The following is a 5,574-nucleotide window of genomic DNA, read 5'->3' as shown; positions in this document are numbered from 1 at the left end:
CCATTTATTTTCAACAACAAATCTTATACAAGTTGTTCACCTGGTCCCATTAATGTGTGGCATAGCAATGTTTCTTTTAATAGATTAGAAAATTAAGCAGGTCATTTTATCCCTCAATTAATTTGGATAAATTATGAGGCTTAAAATGGAAGACCCACAAAAATATCTGGGATCACCATTTCTGTATTAAATTAACTAGGATTTGAGAATAAAATTGTATTTCTTTTTGCTTGCTTGATGCTTACAACAAGTCAAAGGCGAACTGGGAATCCAACTGCAGAAAACAGATTAAAAACACCGACCAGACAAAAAAAAAAACATCTAAAAGCCAATCAAACATATTTGAAAAACACCACACTCCATGTAAATATTAATAATATCTTACTGATGTGCCAAATTAAAGAGTGACCACGTGAAAACATGTGGAAATGTAGATGCACACACTAACAACACGCACAAGGCCATTCTCAAAAGCCTCTGTAGTGGAGTTACAATGGTTCTACTACATGTAATTCAATTTGACTCAGTAAGTATTTGTTAAAGTATCCGTTTTCTCAACATTTCACAATAATAACTCCAATCAGTTTTATAGCCATCTCCTTCTCATCAATTCTTTCCAAAAAAACATTTAAGTGTAGATGATGTTCTCTGACTATCCATTAGCTTTGGACATTTTGAAAGTTTTAGTTTGGAGTGCCTATAAAAATGGTTGGCAAAGAATGAGTATACAAGAGTGATCAAATGGGTGAATAAATGAATGAAGTTGTTAAAGGATACTGTATCTTTTCTCTGTAACTATCATTGAAAATCTTTGTGTTAAATGCTCTGATAAATCTAATGGCAGGAATTTTGCCCTTCCTTCACTTCCCCATTCTTTTAATTCACTCACATGGGACAGCTTCTGTGAAGCATGCTTTATGTTATAAACGACAAAGAGACAGGCCAGCAGACACAAGGGAAATTACATTTTGGAAACAGTGGCTCTTTGTAACTTTAAAGGTCAATATACCTAGTGCTTACCCAGTGTTTTTGTAATGGTCTATGCCATCCTGAAAATACTAGGAATCTCCAAAATCTTGCTTTCATTTTGTACATATGATGTATTAGTGCTGTAGGATAGAAAGAGAATATGTGCTTGTCAGGACTGCATTTGACTTTAGTTCCCAGAATCATAAGTCAGCAGTCATTAGAAGTAATTTAAAAAGGACCAAATAGGAATTGATTTGGAATTGTGTAACCGAAGGAAGATAATCACTATCAATTTCGTTCTACTTTAGCTATGGTGTAAAGGCAGCAGGAATGGAAGATCTCTGGAGAGGACCATGATGTATTGCTTTTACTATTTGAAGTGACTGTCTCTAAGTAGCCAAAACAAAAGTTTGAATAGCTCTGTTGTGCAACTGAAGATGAAGGAAGATGAGGGAAAGGGGGAAAAATGATAGAAACAAATAAAAGAGATGCCACTTTTTAGTGTCCTTATTCCTTTTATTATTATTCACTTATTGTTACTTACATCCCAATTGTAGCCCCCTCCCTGCCTCATCTCCTCCCAGTCCTTCCTTCCCTTGGTAATATAAGGCCATCTGTTCAAATCTGCCTTGGAAACCTCTAACAAATATTTAAATGCTACATGAAAAGGCATCTTTAATATATTTTTATTATCATTTATTACAATTTATTCTATTTGTATCCAGGCTGTGGCCCCTTCCCTCCTCTCCGCCCAATTCCTCCCTCCCTCTTCTCCCCTATACCCCTCCCATAGTCCACTGATAGGGGTCCTCCTTCCCTTCCATCTGACCCAAGCCTATCAGTTCTCATCGGAAATGGTTGCAATGTCTTTCCCGGTGACTTGGCAAGGCTGCAACACCCAGGGACAGGTGATCAGAAAGCCTGTCACTGAGTTCATGCAGAGAAAGGCCCTTAACTAGGGAATTCACTTGGATGCTGAGTTTGTGGGGTACATCTGAGCAGGTTTTTTAGGTCCTCTTCATGCACTGTCCTTGATTGGGGTATCAGTCTCTACAGGGACCCCAGGGCTAAGTTTTTTGTTTTGTTTTGTTTTGTTTTTGGCTCTGTTGCATATATTGAAAAACAAACAAACAAAACATTTGAAGTAATTAGCTAAGAGTAAGAGTGTGTAAAAAAATAGATATACACTTTCCTTTGAGGCCACTTTGTCCTGTGAGGAGGCAGGGTGGGAGGGGGAGAGGGAGGAGGCCAAGTGGTTAATGCTTCAGCCAAGGGCAGTATTTGATGGGGCCTTGATCCTCCACGGGAGCTCCTCCCCAGCTGCGTTGTCTCAGGATGACGATGAGATGATGCACGCCTTCACGCAAGGACACCGTGCAGTTTGATATGGCAATTCCCACACTTACTGTGACTGACCAGTCTCTCCAGGAGCTGTCCTGAGTGGCATCCACGCAGCAGGTTTTGCTCAGATACTGCAAATAGTATATGTTGCAGTCTGTGGAGGGGTCTTGTGCGTACAGAGCCTCCTGCTTCTTGGCATCCGTGGTCTTCATGGGGTCCCCATGGTACTCTACCATGAAATCTCCCTAGGAGAGCTGCTTGGTGGCAACCACACTCCAGCCTTTGCCATCAATGAAATCAGTCTTCATGCCTTCTTCCTTCCTGCTCTCAATCAGCTCATCTATTTTTCTCTTCTCTTCTCTTCTCTTCTCTTCTCTTCTCTTCTCTTCTCTTCTTTTCTTTTCTTTTCTTTTCTTCAGACTGCAGTCAGCTTTACCCTTCCTGGAGCTCCTTCTCACAGGATAGAAATCTGTGAGTTTTCTATTCTTCTGCGTTTTCCTTTGAGACCTTTTCCAAGAATCACATGACTGGGATGGAGTTTTTGGAGGTTCTGCTGCTTCGAATTTTGGGGTTGGAAAAGGTGCCAGGGGAACTCTCTTGGCATCTTTGATTTTCTGATCATTGTATTCCACAGTGCCTCGGATCACATTCCCAGAATTTCTTTTCTATTCAACTGTAGTTTCAAGCTAATGGTTTCCCCTGGCATTTAACCTTATTATGTGGGACTGAGTTCTCCTCCTGCAGTGAGGAGTGCATTCCAGATCATTTGTTCAGACGCATGTGGGCATAAAACTTTGCCTAGCAAACACATTCTCCCCTCCTCCTAGCTGTGAGACCTCCTGCGCCCCTCTGCCCAACATCTCTGGGCCTGGGGCCTTCAGCGCCCCCCTCCCCTCTGCCGCTGCCACCTGCATCACACAGGGCTTCCATATCTTCCTTCCTCTAGCCATGGCAGGGTTCTGGCACCACCTGGAATCGCCCAGGAAACAGAGCTTTCAAAATATGTTCAAATTTTAATACACTGTATAGTTGGGTTTCTAGGCTGTTGTCTGGGTTTCCCAAAAATGTCTGTCTCCCAATGGAAAGTCCAAGAATCCAGTAGTGGTTCAATCCAGGGGACTGGACATCTCAGCAGTCCCAGTCCAGTGCCATTGTCACTGGGAAGTCCTAGAGAGCTGTCCTTCTTTCTGTGCTAGAATCCAGAAGGGGTAGTGGGTATTAGTACCCTCAACTCAAGGACCCTCCTGTTTAATTAATCCCTGTCAGCTAGCTTTTCATTCTGCCTCTTGACGTAGGGTTAACTTAATTAAATTCTGTGAACAGAAAGCTCTTGGATTAAAGGTGTGTGCTAGGGCTGAGCCACACCATAATCACTTGTCTATAATAAACAGAAAGTTCTTGGATTAAAGGTGTGTGTTAGGCCTGAACCAGGCCACGGCACCTGTTTACAGTAAACAGAAGGTGTCCTTACCCTTATGAAGCAGAAGTTAGCACGTTTCCAGAAAGCACTAAAGCACTAGCCTGTAAATATCGTAAATAATTCAGGCTCCAGAACCACATGTTTTCCTTTGCTCCTGATCATCTCTGTTATGGTAGCAGGAAACCACTGATTGTACCCAAGACTTCACTTGACTGTGTTCCTGAATCTAGAAAATCCAGCAGCTGGAGGATAGCTCCATGATGAGCAGCATGCTGTCCCCTCTTAGAGAGGACAAAAGCTTCTTCTGCCTCACTCAGTGCTAATCCTGTCTGACAGAGAATGGGGCCTTAGTCCTCTGGCATCTAAGAAACTTCCTACGTCAAACTTTTCTTTACATTTGGTTAAATTTGTGTTTCAGGGCCTTTCTACCATACCATTATGTATTAAGCAATTTGGGGGTTAACAGAGTTCTACAAAGATTCTGCTTAAATGTAAGAAGAGACTACTAAGCAGTACATTGCTCATTTGTGCAATCCTAACACAACCAGTAAGACAGTCTATAGACTGGTTTTGTGGTTAGGATTGTTGCAAAACTAAAGCAGAGAAAGATACATGTGATAGACATCAGGATCCTTCTGGAAATGTTAAGCTTCCTTTCAAGGATCCAACTGAGGTACAGACAAACAGGAAGGAAGTGATGGACTTAGCAAACTAAATCTTGTTAGCTCAGTTTCTCTAAGACCCCCCCCTCGCGGTTTCCTAGTAGTATTTGATTTGGACATAGTTATATTCTTTCACATAGGACTTAGACTATTGCCTGTAAGGTGTTTTTGGGAGAAGGGAAGAGAAAGATATGGAAAGTTGAGTTGATACTATAGTTTACCACAAGGCTTTTTTTTTTCAATCTCCTTATATATGGCGAGACACAACATAAAAGCTTGGTTAACTGACCTGTGTCACCTCCACTTCTGATCTAGATTTTTGCCTACCCTTTTCAATATCAATATGTGCCTGTTTAATTGCTTTCTTTTTGACACTTGCTTCTTCATCTTGATAATAAAAATGGAAATAAAAGAAAGACAGGGAAATGGAAGAAGGTGCAACAGAAGTAGGCTAATGTGGTAGTTGCTTTTCTGGAAGTTTTGACAGAGTGGCAGCCTTAAGAAACCTGAAGGCACACATTAGTTTGACTCAGAGTGCCAGAGGTTTTAGTCCACGCGTATTCAGCTCAGGGCACTTGGGCAATCATAAGGACGAGATCAAGTGTGCAGATTCGATACCTCAAAGTGCCTGAGGAGTAGAAAGCAGGTATGCACTTTGAAGGCACACCTCTTGTACCCTCTTTCTTCCAGCTAAGGCCCAGCTCTCAGAATCTCTGCCATTTCCCAAAATAACACAGCAAGCTGAGGACCAAGATTCAGCACACGCTTGAGGGTATGGGGAAGCACATCACATTCAAATAATAGCAGGTAGGGTTTCAGAGACTCACAGATGAAAACACAAAGGGCCAATGTTGACTGTCATTGTTAATCTCTACTCACAGTGTCAAACAGAAACGTTTTACAGAATTAAAGAAAAAAAAACCTTTTATAAGATTAGGATGCATAAGAAACAAATAGTCACTTAATTTAAAGACAGAAATGCTGCAATGAAAGTTGAAGGTTCATTTAAAAAAATTAAATTGCAAAAAAAATGGATATGAAAGTCAGCCATTTTTAACCAGAACAACTTAAAATGTTATCAGTAGGTAACTGAATTTGCAAAGAATCAGTCAAAAGGCACTGCAATTTCTTAATCAAAGGAAACTAAAAACAAATCAAAATGTACAAGTTTGGGTATGAAAT

General features: G+C 40.9%; 1 pseudogene; it reads right to left on the bottom strand.

Moving 5' to 3' along the window:
• Nucleotides 1–2,225: 2,225 nt before the first annotated feature.
• Nucleotides 2,226–3,260, bottom strand: LOC110542088 (N-lysine methyltransferase KMT5A-like; annotated as a pseudogene).
• Between the last annotated feature and the right edge of the window lie 2,314 nt (nt 3,261–5,574).

The sequence above is a fragment of the Meriones unguiculatus genome, chromosome 2 (genome assembly GCF_030254825.1).
Source record: "Meriones unguiculatus strain TT.TT164.6M chromosome 2, Bangor_MerUng_6.1, whole genome shotgun sequence".
Lineage (NCBI taxonomy): Eukaryota > Metazoa > Chordata > Mammalia > Rodentia > Muridae > Meriones > Meriones unguiculatus.
The sequence above is the reverse complement of the archived record's forward strand: the minus strand, read 5'-3'. Positions and strand labels throughout refer to the sequence as shown.